At 38.8% G+C, this 14,285-nt stretch overlaps 1 long non-coding RNA gene across 4 annotated transcripts in view; it reads left to right on the top strand.

The window, feature by feature from the left end:
• The window catches only part of LOC129411722 (uncharacterized), an 87,262-nt gene that overhangs the window by 28,434 nt on the left and 44,543 nt on the right, over window positions 1–14,285 (top strand). For all 4 annotated transcript variants that reach the window (XR_008633428.1, XR_008633427.1, XR_008633426.1 and 1 more), the window contains exon 3: window positions 1,701–1,803. This is a non-coding gene — a long non-coding RNA (uncharacterized LOC129411722). The remainder of the gene's footprint in view (window positions 1–1,700; window positions 1,804–14,285) is intronic.

Genomic DNA, 14,285 nt, shown 5'->3' with positions numbered 1-14,285 from the left:
TTTTTTTTTTTTTACCTTAATTGTAAAAGTAAGTTTAGAAGTTTAGAATGTTAATAATAGCAATACATAAGAGTCAGTTGTACTAATAGTGGAAATTTAATAGTTGACGTGACCATTGAAACCAGTGAACAACAGAGGCTGAAAGTATCATTCGTCTTTGCGTTTCACTACGTTTGAATGTCATGTGAGTTTGACTAATCCAGCGGAGCACAGCCTGAGCCTGGAGGCAACAGAACCGCCCAAAAACACATAAAAAACTCCTTCTTTCACCGAGGTCAGAGTACACCACCACCACCATCCGGCCCGGGCTCAGATCACTTACTCTGTCACAGCCGAGCGACAGGCACACACAGTTCAGCTTTCATTTTAATTGTCGCCTCCAAAGACAAACTCAGCCCCATTTTTGGCTTTCAACCCGGGCATTAGGCAAACAGCCGACACAAGCCACTGCAGATGAACATTTTATATTTTCTTGCTGTGCGATTTCCAATCTGACTGCTGCCTGATAAGGGCCACATTGCTGCTCCTCATTCCCTCAGATCCGCGGCCTCCATCTTTCCTAATCAGATTTCCCTGCTTGGGTTATTTATCATGGCCAGCTTTGACTGTGAGTGATGCTTGGCTAATGGGTTTAGCATTCAAATCTGCTGGCTTGATGTGACACAATCCCAACAAGGCTTGTCATTCCCGCGGCGGTGGCGTCTCCAGCGCGCCGTAAATAAGAGGGAAATGACATTGTTGAAATATGTATTCATGACCAGGGCTGTTTTTACATTTTGTTAGATTTGTATTGATTTTAAAGGTGTTAAAATGACTCGCGGAAAGAGGAGAGCGAGATTAATGTTATGGCTTTAAATCAGAAGATGGGAAAATCTATCCGTCTATACATTCTTCCTCCCCATGTGCATGTTTCATATGAAGACATAAAGTCACGGGGTATAAGTTCTAGGTATCTTATTGAAAATGTTGATGAAGAGAAAAAAAAAGTAGAATCATCTACAAAAAATGTAGACATCATAAAAGCATTCAATATAAATTACCAGTCAGATAGTACAAGACTTCCAAGGTTCTGGTTCTACCTTTCACTGGTGAAAGTGAAGTGTCTTGTCTAATTGTCCAAATGTCAAGTCACAATGGTAAAAAAAACCAAAAAAAAAAAACCCCAAACATTAAATTAAATGACCCAAGAACATATAGATTCACAATGAGGGTATTACATGGTATTTGGAAGTAGTATCAGTTAGGGATGCATTGATTAAGTACTGGTATCGGATATTGGCAGAAATATTGAAAATTTTGATAGATCAGATATCAGGTCCAAGATATTGTTACAACTGATCTCATTCTGGTCTGTAAATTGGTGTAATAAGATAATTTACTGGCCAGAAATATCTCATAATATTGAATTTGTATGTTTTCAAAGCTATTCTGTAGTTACTCCAAATGATACATACCATTTAGAAAACACACATAGGTAATATTTAATATATTTAATTAATGTAATTGTGTCCAGATATTTTCTGTCTCTGCCTTAGTATCAGCTGATACCAGGTCTTGTCAGATACTTAAAGACATAGTACTGGCATGAGTATTTGAGAGAAAAAGCTGCATTGGAGCATCCAGATTGGCAGCAGTAGCAGTTGTTTCCAGATTGTTACCTAATAGTCATGTTTAATTCGTTTCATTTTCTTCTCTTTCAGAAATACAAGCCAAAATAGTGTGACTGTACAAATGGGAAGACACACATGAACAGATCTTGTGAACAAACGTCTGTGTGAAACAGGAGGAGTCTGAGACAGTGTGGTGAGTAGCTACACTATGTTGAGACTGCAGCCCTGAGACAGTTATGGTTATGACCATAATTACCAGTCATAAACCCACAGCTGTGAACTGCTCCACCTTCTTCTCCTCTTCCTGCAGCACCTGCACTCTGCCAGGTCACAACACACAACCCTGCTGTATCTCTATGATCTTCCACACTGACACAAGTGTAAACAAGCCAACGGATGACACTTCTTATCTATTTATATTTTGTTTGTTCTATCAAATGTGGAATTCAACAGATGTGGTAACCTTATCAGACCTAGCTTTAAGATCTTCCTGTTATTGTTAAACGTTAGCCTATGTGCAAACATACAAAACAGGTGCAGAAACTTTCGGAAACTTAACTTAGTTTTACTTTGCTCCTCACTTGGGACTCAGGTTCACAAAGTTACTTTAGTCTTTGGAGTACTTCTGATGACCACTACAGACTGGGAACACACTACAGGAGCTGCAATTTCAGGGATACTCTGACCCAGTAGTCATCACAGTTTGGGCTTGACAATTGGAAATCCTAGTCTGTTTTTTTTTCATTTTTTTTCACTGGCTGATAGCAAATCAAAAAGTTTTGTTGTTTATCTTAAAAATAATCTCTCAAGTAGATGTAAAAAGTAGTCATCCAAATAATTTCTCAGTTAGGAGTCATTCTTTTTTTTTCTCTCTCTCTCTTAAAATACCTTGAAAAACAAATACTTGTTTGTTTCAATGGAGACAGATAAGTTTAAAGTCATACTGTGTAACAAAATAATCAGCCTTGTTGTCCACTTGCACACTTGCTCAAAGTAATCATAAGAGAAGCTAAATATTTCACTCCAACTTTAGCTTTCAGCTCTATCAAAACACCAAGTTGCGCCCTAATATATTACTCTCACAAAGAGGTGTCATGATGAATAGATGATTCACCTCTCATGTCAGTGGTCATAATGTTATGGCTGATTGGTGATAAAACACGACACTCTTGTTTTGATCATGGACACAAAATGTAAATTAGCCGACAGCTGCTGGTCTTCATCTCTTCATTTTATCTTTGTTCAGTGAGAAGCAGATGCATTATTTTCTAATGTTTGATCTTAAACCGTAAATTAAGTTGCGAGCCAAGATAATGCTGCGACGTGCATGCCATGTCCTCAGTCTTCTCTCCTCACCACCTGCTCCATGTAAATAGACCCATATGCCCAAGCAGCACAAAGCTTTATGGTGCTCATGGGGAACATTTTGCACTGGCCCCTAGCACCTCACTGGTCATTAGTAGCCTGCTTACAAATGCTGACATCACTGCCACAGACGGAGAGACAGGTTGGACAAGGAAAACACATTTTGACATAGAAAATAGATCTGTCAGTTAATAGTTCTTCCAAAGCAGAACACTGGGCAAGTCTGGCTCTGTCGAGATATGAAGACATTATGCAGTTTTTCTTGTTGGGGATGACATGTGTACTGCGTGACCTCATTCAGTTGCAAAGTGGAACAACTGACAAGGCAGGTTTAAATATAGAAGTGATCAGAGCTAATGTGTTAATGCGTGGCTATTTTTTGAAATTACACAAAATTGGGTCTAAAAAGTACGTTGCATAAGGATGAAAGTGTTTTGTTTTTTTTTTAGTCAACCGGAAATATTCATTGTTTTGTTCACTTTGCTACTTTCTTTTCTATTTTGGAAAGTGGCATAACCAGAAGTACTAACCAGATTTTCTTGTTTTTCTTATAACTGAAGTCTCTGGGGCTTCTCTGGAACAAAACGTGACTTCACCATGAAGTTCACAGCCGGTCATCTTGCATAATCTCTTGGCTCCAAATGAGTGTAGACATGTTAATTAGGTATATGCCCTACAAATATGTCATATTCTCTCCAAGGCAAACAGTGGCATAGAGGTGTGGTTAAACTTGCTCTATGTGTTTTTTTTGTTTTTTTTTCCTGGTGTAGTTCTGCTTGTCTCCATGGTGAGGATCTTGCTTTTTATGTTCCACATTATGGCATTTTAGTATCTCAATTGGGTCAAGCAGCTCATTTTAACAGTGTATGTTTTCTGTGGGACATTTCGGGCAACCTCCACCAGAAAAGTTCATAGTGCATCTTTAATATATTTCAATGTAAATTAACCCAAAAATTATGTGAGTGTTAAAAGTAAATAGGTATTTTTAGATGATCTTACAGTTATGATTAGTCATACAAATATGTAGTTCACTGGTCATAAGAGTTATTTTCTGTTCCTGTAGTTATGTTTCCGCAACAGTACCTTCACTTAAAGGTTAAAGTTAAGTTGGATCATTTAAAACAAAACCTTGGGGATGCAAATCCAAACAGACATTTATAGATCTGTCATAAATCATAACTTGAGCTTTGTTGGGCCAGTGGTTTCCATTGAGGCCCATATTTTTTAATTGGATTTGCTGGTCCCTTGCCGTCTCTTGGTAGAATGATGTGTGTGAGAAAAGAAGTTAGACATGTCAACAAAAGTGTGTGTTTGTTTGGTGGGCATCCGTTCGTGTGTGTGTGTGTTTGAAACGTGTGTAATTTTGTGACAGAAAGCCACAGATTATTGCACATGAAATGTTATTCATACAAGCAGCTCTAGCGTGACTATCCCCCTGCCACAGCACTCAACAGCCTGCTGGAGAAACACAACAGAACAAATCTCAGTGAAAAAAAAGCTTGGTAAATCTCACAAGGGAGATTCTGCGACTTTTTCTCTTCAATTTTGAATCAACTGCACCTCACAGGGAGATGCAAGTTGGAGTGACCACTGGACGTGTGTGTGTGTGTCTCTCTCTCTCTGTGTTTGTGTGTGTGTATATGTATGTGTGTGTGTGTATGTATGTGTGTGGGTGTGTGTAAGGAGTTTTAATCCCATGCAGCTTTTTTTTTTTTTTTTTTTACAATTCAGCAAATAAATTGACACAGTGTACCAGCTGGCGTTATCTGGTGTTACACAGTCTAGTCAGTGCAAATGCAAGTGCAACATACCAATCAGCCATATTATTAGAAATCTTAAATAATAACAGAATATGAATAATTTATTGTAAATAAAAACCTGCAGTCTGAAGCAGAAATTGAACTACAAAAGCTAATAAACTGAAATTGTTACAGAGAAATAGTCATTATTAAAAGTTACTGAATTAATTTAGACAAACACATAAACTTTAACAGATCTGTGGAGAAGTGACCCCACCTACAGTAAGAATGCCTGTTTTTCAGTGCATTTTTTAGTCATAAAAAACACTGATTACATACTGTGACACATTCCAGGCAAAGAAATAACGTTTCCATGGAGACAATTTGTTGGTGTGTAGCCAGGCTGGTGCCACATAGTGCCTCCGCTCAATTTCATTTCTCTCCAGCAAATAGGTCAGGAATCGGAATACAGTAGATGGTTTGCAAGAACCCTTGAAGTTGTAGACCACATACCGGCCAATCAGTGAAGAGCTGTGAAGCCATGACTTCAAACTCAAGCGCCTGTCTGGGTCCCTTTTGTGGTACAGCTCAACAGTAAACAAAGCGGTCGAGATGGATGTAGATGAAGACATACATTCTGTGTTGGCAACGATTCTTGAGATCGAGGATTTAAAGCCAGAACAAAGAGAATGTTTGGTGAATTTTACCAAGGGGAAAGATGTTATTGCCCTTCTTCCTATGGGATTTGGGGAAAGCTTAATATACCAGTTAGCTCTGTTAGCAGCGCATTATATACGTCACTATCAAATAGCAGCGATTGGTTAAATAAAAAAGAACCTGCCTACTGTCGAGCGAACGAATCCTAATGCTGCGAGGTCAGATGGTTTCCACGAAGTGAAACCAGCTGATGAATCAGGCTAGTTGGTGAGCCCCCACCAGAAAAGTGACACAGTGAACCTTTAATATCATGACCGAAAAGATAAGTTAGCACGTGTCCCCTTTAAGCCTCCTTTAAAGGGGCATTGCTCCACTTTTTTGGTGGAAGGTCCTTTACCTGCTTGTCGTCATGGAGATGTTATTGCTTTGTCTAGAATGTTCCACAGTAGAGATTAAACCTGTCTATCTCAAGGGAGACAACTATAGATTACATTTCATTTCAGATCTGTGGAGTGGCAACCCTATTCACAGAGAGAATTATTGTATTTTTGAACAATAGAAACCATAATCCATAATGAACAAATGCGAGATAGATGTGTTTAACCTCATACCATGGAACATTCCAGGAAAAGCAATAACATAACATAATAACAAGACAAGCAGGTGACGGATCCTCCACAAGAAAAGTTGTGCAGTGCATCGTAAAGAGAGGATCAGAGTTGTGTTTCTGAATCATTAATAAGATCCAACTTTTCTTATTGCATATCCAAATAAGGGCTGTGTTGTCCAGGATGTTTGAGATTTTTCCACAAATATATTGCTGCACTTGTTATTGAAAACGCCCTGACTTTAACAGTGTAGTCAGGTTAATGGACTGCAAATCTGATGAACATGTAGAGGAAGTCTCCCCTTTGAAAATCCTTTGATCATCGCTGCAGAGATCAAAAGCAAATGCAGGTTATTCTATGTGCAGAGCCTTAACCTTAAAAGCCACGGTTTTGTTATTTAGCATAGTCCCTCCTGTGCAGCTGAGGCAGTCTTCCCTTGTGCTAACACCAAGGTCATTCCCTAAAGACTCCCCTGCAGCACTTATCTCTCCACTTAATGACATAACCTCTGGGCTGATCCCTGGCCTGCCCACACAACAGACCTGCCACACCACTGAGATAGCTGCAATGAAGATTATATCAAGTCAACCGTGAAAGAAAACAAGTTTACCATTAGAAAGGAGAGGACATTTAGACCAGTAATGTGTCATTTAGAACTGTAACCCCTAAAAATGTCAACAAATGCTAAAAAGCACAACAAAACATCTTCTGAGTAGGTTTGGATCCAGAGCCAGAATCCACAGGACTCTTTGTGATTTCAAAACCTGGATAAATATAGAGGCTTGCATCAGGATGGGCATCTGGCTTAGAAACCGTATAAAAACTATAAAACTGTAGTTTTCTATTTTGTTTTATATAGCACTAACATGGGCAATATATTTTACATTTAGTCGTGGTTCTCAAATGCCAACATCTATGATAATATTTTGCTTTTCGAGTGTGACCAGATTTAAAATTAGATTATACCAGGCCAACATTAGGGCTAACCCTGCAGGTCTAAACCAAGAATAAAACATTTTATACTTCAGAAATAATGATTAATCCAAAAGAAAAAAAAAACATAAATTGATTTGTCTGAATGAAAAAAAATTAATTTAATTCAAGTTTATTTATATAGCACATTTAAAACAACTTCAGCTAATTAACCTTCTTCACAACAACAAATAAACAAAACAAACACACACAAAAAAACCAAACAAACAATCAAACAGATATACTTACGATACATAGGAAAAGTGCAATAAAATATTCATATATGCACCTACTACAGTTTGAGAAACACTGCGTTAGTTGTTCACATTTGTCCTTGCTTAGTCCTATTTTTAGCCCAGTTTAGCCAGCATAGACTTGGTTTGGTCCTGTTCTAGTCTCTATTCCAGATTTACTTCCAGTTTAGTCCCAATTTTACATTTTGAGACAAATAAAGCTTCTCTTGTCTTTACCTAACCATTCCAAGTCATGTGTGCTTAGGACTGGCTCAATGAGTTTGCTCTCATTTGCCCCCTTGTGGTTGCATTAACTGTAGTCTACTTCTTGAACATTTTTTTATGTATTGCAAGCTGCAGTTGTAATGTCACTCGTGTAAAAAAAAAAAGTCTTATTCATTACAACTTTGTTTTTCTCATTTTGGTTGATTTCACTGCTCCCTTCATCATGTGCTCTGCTCCTGTCATACTGTCACCGCGCTCCTCTCATCCTGTCGACTACAATACCAATCTATTCCACTCTGGGCTGTTTCTCTGAGCGTATCTCCACTGTGTTAAATCTTCTTTTCCTTTCTGCCTCTCTGATTCCTCCCTGCTCCATGTAATCTGTGTGATCTCATGTCTGACTTTTTATAACTCCTAAATGTATGACTTCTCCTGGGCCGACTCTGTTCCCTGTGTAACATTACAAAGAGAGATGTATTCATTTTCACACGGCTCCGCCACACTTATCTTTAATGTCTTTCCAGATTGTTTTTTATGGCTTTTCCACTTTGCCAGATGTCGAGAGTGAAGAGGTGAGAAAAGGCAGTTTTCTTTGTACTTCCTCTATGCTTTACTGCAATCGAACAGTATCCAGCTCAATTTTAGGCAAACTTTCACTCTTCGATATTCAGGTCTATTATTCTAAGATAGAGGTAAAATAACGGTGTTTTAAATGTCATTCGGAGTAATATTGAAAGACTTATTTTAAAGTTAAAGTTTAGGACTGACTTCCACAAGTGAAAATATCTTGGGCACTATGGGTCATTTGTTCACGGAAAACAAGATAAGAGGAAAGGAAGGAAGCACTCATACATGCAGTATATACATCAGGCCGTTAAATGAATAAGACTGCAACAGAGAGTTTTCTGTGTTATAAAAAGTATCAGTTGCTAAGCAACATTAGCAGTAACTTTGGTGGAGTTGGCGTGTTCGTTTAAATGGATGTCGGGTCATGTGGTTATAAGTGCACTTTGTAACCTGCCTTATGAGGTTGCCTCTGCAGACATCCTGCTTTTTAAAGCTGTGAATAGCAGTAATACATCTCGAGGCATTGTGCTAGTAGTTGTGCTCTAATACATAGCATTACACCACGTAGGAGCAGGCCATTGGAGTCTTATAATTCTTTGGATGACTGCTGAATGGATGTTTCAAATTCTGATCTCTCTCAGAAATGTGCAGCTGCCTGGGATTGCCCGGCACATGGAGGCGACACGTCTTTACAGTGTGAGAAGCAGCCATATTTCTGCCTAACACCACTGCCGCACACTTGAGAAGGAAGATAGAGGAGACAGCTGAAAGAATGGCCTCTGTAGTCTCCCTTTGACGCTTATGATGCTTGCGACTTTTTAACCCCGCTTCTGATTGGTCCTCCTCCCCATTTTTTTTGGTCCGACTCCTTCTCCCATTTGCCGTCCACTCCGTCTGTCACACTTCCTGCCTCCCCAGCCCCTCTTTCTCTGTCTCATTACCCCCCTCCGTACACACAAGTCGCACAATGCTTTTCTCTTCTTCTCTTTCACTGCCTCCGGTCATTTTCAGATGGTGATTGAACTCACTCCATAGCTCCTGTGTGTGTGTGTGAGTGTGTTTGAAATAGGAGAGTCCAAATCCAGTGCAGAGAACCAGGCTGGAGTGAGTGAGTTAGTGAGGGGGCGGGGTGAGTGGTCAGGGTGGTGGGCGACCAAAGAAAGTGGCGAATATATGATGGAAAATTGTACCGCGATATATTGCTTTGATGTTTATTCTGCCCTACTGACCTCCCATCCACCTGCCTCTCTCCCCTGATCCATCTGATTGAATTTATTCCTCCCTGAAAAGCGCTAAAACCAACCAAATCAATTGGCCTTGAAGCATTCTTTATTTTAAAAATCAATTAGCCATGGTTGCAACAAATCAAAACTTGAATTTACAGCTTAAAATTCATGCTTTCGCTAAACCCATTCTGAATATATCAATTGTTGCCTCAGCTGTCCGGTATCAACCTTCTCTCCTCTCCTTATATTCCTTTTGTACCATGTAATTTGAGTAGTAGAAAAAAAAAATCCCCCCAGCTAGTCTGACCCAGCGTTGAACCTTCACTAGCTTTGACAGATCACTGCAACATGAGCCTTTCATTTCATCTGCAGAAAAAAGGGGGTCCTCCTCACCGGCCCCCGCCTCTCCCAATACTTTTTTTTTTTTTTTTAATGGATGGTAGTAAAAAAGCAGAGGATCAAGTCCGGTTGCCATTAGTGTCTTGACGTTAAGAGCGCATTGTGTGTTTGTCCACCTAGTTGCCATTGATGTATATGATGATTGGGTGTCTATACGGGGCCCCACAGCCTGAGATAAGGAGAAGCCTGCAGAGGAGATAACAGCGGTGGGTGTAAGGCGGCTTTGTTTGGTCCAGACATCCTGGGTAGTGTCACAGACCATTATAAAGATTCATTTGGTCTCACCTTAAATACCTCTTACTGGGGATATATAGACTTGCAACCACACGTATCACAATTCTTATTAACTGTAATGTAATGGCACTACAGCCCGTGTGTTTCTACGGGGAAGCTAAATGTGAAGTTTTGATATTTGCGAGTGTCAAACATACTTCTAGTCAACACATCTTGCTGCTGAACCTTGACCCTGTGCTACGGGGTCAGTTCAGATTGGATATGTGAGCAGCGTCAACCAGAACAATATATGCCATTCATTCGGCTTAATAACAATAATACCTATTCATTCTCTATAAAACACATTGTGGATACCCACTCTGTGCAAATCAGTGCACAAGGAGAATAATAATATCTCCAGCTCTGGCTAGACTGCTATACAGGCTATTTGGAAATGCATTGTGCTTGATAGAAGGGTCTATGGAGTTGGTTGGCAATAGATTATGGTTTGACAAGTGTTGTTATGCATGTGTGATTTGTTAAATGTACCAATGTTATTTACATATATTGTATATTGCTGTTATTTACATATATTGTAATCAGATGAAAGCTATGGTGATGCATTCAGGTACATTCAGTACTTTTGCAACTTGAGAGGCCTTTTGTATTTGTACATTATATTAAGATTAATGGTATTTACATGAGTATAGTATATGCCAAAATAAACAAGATATTTTGTGCTTTAAAAATGAAATGGAAGTATGTAGATCCTGAGGTTATTTGTTAGTCATTTGTTATTGTGTAGTTTTTAAATAGGTCATTTAAGAGAACACAGTCTGGCACAACAAAAGCCATATAATAAAATTAATACATTTACAGCTATCGTAACTTTTATCTATCTTTGTGAAAAACAACCAACACTGCTGAAATCTCAAACTATGATTCTGGATTTAATTTTAACTTGAGAAGCTTGAGTGTAAATATTTGTCTATGAGACAGTGTTTGGAACACAGCTGTTTGTTTAATGGAAGTACAAATAATCTCAAAATACCTCCAACTCCCTTTGTCTTTGCTTTGAAGCTGAATTACACGCTCTAATCATGCTCAAATGATCATTATTATCATTAAAAGGGCAAAAGTCAAAAATTTTCATTATTTCTTATGAGGGCTCATTATAAATCTTTGTCAGGCCGCTATGAACATAACATTCCTTTTGTTGTGGACAAAATGAAAGGTTATGGTGATTGAGAGTGAAATTACAGGTTATAAAGGAAATTGAGTATTTCCTACGTGGGGACATTTAAAAGATTGAGATTGTAATCAGGGCTGTTGTGGCTGACAGAGTCCAATTGGTTTCGGGGCTCTATTGTGTACACCTTTAAATGAAAAAGTAAGGACTTGACATTGCAAAGGTTAAACTTATGGCAAGAATTAAAGGGATATGGGGGCGGGGCTTGGACAGTGATCTGTATGGGTAGGATCAAAGAGTTTGAAGGAGGATCTTGATGGAGAGATGAAAGGGGGTTAGTGGGAGGGGCTGCGGGGAGGACACACAGCCGAGTGGCAGCATGACAAATCCAGGTCTGACGCTCTCCGCTACATCATTAGGGCGCACAGTCGGTAGCCATCGCTAACCCCTCAAATTCTCTTCACACATAAAGGCCCTATGGAGGCATGAGGGTTTAACATGCGGTCATCTGTCCCAACCACACTCAAATATACGCTACCACACACAGTACAACACACACAAATGAGGTTGTGCAGGCTTCATTGTTGATCATTTGCCTTAATAAAGCATGACCAAAGACTCAGTTTATCATGAACAGTGAACAGTTTGATTACAAGGATTCAGGCCTAGTACTTTATTAATACTTAATCAATTATTTGTTCTAGAGATACAGATATATCGCTTGGCCTTCAATCTCCAAAAGACGTTGATATATTTAGTTTGGGACCTCAAGTTGCCTAAAGAATATGCATAAAGCTTTATTTGAACACTTTACTACGAAGAGCACACTGCACAAAATGTGACTACACTGCTCTCTTATCCTTTTTGTAGTAAAACAGGGTTGCAGGTGAGTTCTTAGTCTATTCAAATGATATAATTTGGAGAAAATAATTATAAACTGCTCTACATATTGTCAAAAAATATTACAGAGCTTATTGGCTATTGGTTGCTCTGGATTCTTAACAATCAGTATCAGCAATGTTAATGGAAAAAAACATATTTGTCAATCTAATTTGTTCATTATGAATAAAGTCTTTGTTCAGTTAAAGTGTTATTACAGTGGCATCTCTCAGTTAACTTCTCTACCCTCAGTTCCATGCAGCTATGTCTGATAAATATTATACCAAACATATAATCATAAAGTTTTGTATAAATATAGACAAGTTGCTAGTTGTACGACTTGAAACCACAACCATGCAAGTACTTGTCGTGAAAGCAGTAGCAGTATTTGTTGTTATATCAATAGCAGAAAGGGCTGTAGGCCTGTCACAGTAGCATATTTTGAAGTGTGATGTATCACGAAAGGAAATATAACAAATGTATTACTTGTTCCACTTCGAACAGCTGTTATTGCTCAGCGGCCGGCATTCGCTCTCAAATAACAAAGCCATAGTGCTGCACAATCTAAAGATGTTGAATGTAAAGTGGACAAAACATGAAAAAGTCAGTCAAATAGAAACAATGAAGTATCTCTGTGTGTTTGTCCAAAGATCTGTAAAGGAAGAGTGGGTTCACCTCTTAAAACAATACATCTCCTGCTCTGACACACAAACACTGGGGAGGAGGATAAGGCTTGTGTAAACAGCTGTAAAAAATGGCCACTTGTATCAGATGCGTTTGAGCGGTTCCTCCCCGTGTCATGGTGCACTGGCCTTAAGTCTTGTAAGTTTGAAAAGTTCATGACAGCTTGGCATTTTGGCTTCAAAGGGGCCTGGTCTCTGGCTACATTTGTGTACATTTGTGTGTTAGTGTGTGTGTTTGTGCGCCTGATATGAGCTGAACTCGTAACCCCCAGCACTGCTAAATCTTGGCTCGGGAATTGCATGGTGGTTGGCATGCAGCACAGGAAGCAGCCGTGTAAGTTGGAGACTGGAGTGTTAGTTTGAAGAGGATTCTGTCTCCAAAAATTGAACGTCTTCCAAAACAAGCTAATAGTGAGGCAACAATCAAAGACTCAAGTTTTGTTTGTAGAAAGTGTGTAAAGAAGGTCCAAAATGGGATGAGAGTGAAAATCGATCTATCCACAAGTGATGTAATCAGCGTGACAGATAAGTTTTCTTGTATTGATTTTTATAGAAGCAAACAACATTAAACACATTTTTGGATGACATGCTATTGTACTTTCGGTCATCTTGTCCAGCATAACTATAACCTTTGGTTTTGTGTTCAAATAAATGCTTGCTATCAACACCATTTTAAACTTTTTACTTTCTAAATTTCTATAGCCGAGCTGACATTAAAGGGACCATATTACACTATTTTCTGATCTGTTATAAGGTTGTTTCATTACCATACCTCAAGTTGTGTTTTGTTTCATTCACACATTTTTAACACAGAGACCCTACATATTTAGGCTTAGGAGTTTCTTCTCTCAAACTGAAAAAACTCTGTTCCACGATGTGATGTCATGTGGAAAAGTCCCCCTGAATTGTACCCTTTATGAAACTAAGTTAGTTAATCTACATACATATAAATAAAAAAAAAAAAAAAGATTCTGTGAGCAAATGAGGATTATGTTGATATTACATACTGAAAAAATGTGTGCTACTTCGGGAAGATCATAAAATGACATAAACAAGGCCTGATATGCTGAATGCTGATTTTCTAATTCAGTACATCATAGTGCGTGACACGTCATAGGAAGACCTTCCCGCTGAGAGAATGGGACGCTCGAGCCGGGACTTTCAAGCCAGGGGGACATTCGAGCCGGTATTCGTGGTAATACAGAAAGTGCTCTATTGTTCTTTAAATCTTCGTACACCTTCACTAGAATCATGTGGAGAATTTCAGCCCTGGAACTGTCAGTCTCTACTAAACAAAAGGTAAAATGTAGCTGTTAATTTGAAAACATTAGAGAAGTAGACATACTGATAAACCAGTGTTACTCCAACATGTGAGAATGACACAAAACACAACTCCAGGCTCGGGTTTTTGAGGAGGTAACTGAATTCTAGCATGGCTTAAAGCTCACATGAGTCAGTTTTGCGTAATATAAGACCTTTAACATGAAGTTTGCAGCAAAAAAAAGTGTGGGCACCCCTGTTGTATTTTATTAAAGAGAGAGACTTTTCTTTCTATTAATAGTTTCAGTATCGTGACAACACAAGGCTTATGCCATTGAGAATAAAGTCGTTGCTTAGCTGGGATTAAAATTTCAAATCTTACAAATAGTGGTTATAAAGAAACATGATTGGTCAATTACAAAACAAGTTTAAACTATGTACAGAGGTTCCACACCAGAAA

This window comes from Boleophthalmus pectinirostris, unplaced genomic scaffold (assembly GCF_026225935.1).
Source record: "Boleophthalmus pectinirostris isolate CB_2022bp ecotype Guang Dong unplaced genomic scaffold, ASM2622593v1 HiC_scaffold_6, whole genome shotgun sequence".
In the NCBI taxonomy this organism is placed as follows: Eukaryota; Metazoa; Chordata; class Actinopteri; order Gobiiformes; family Gobiidae; genus Boleophthalmus; species Boleophthalmus pectinirostris.
This window is presented reverse-complemented; position numbering and strand designations above follow the sequence as displayed.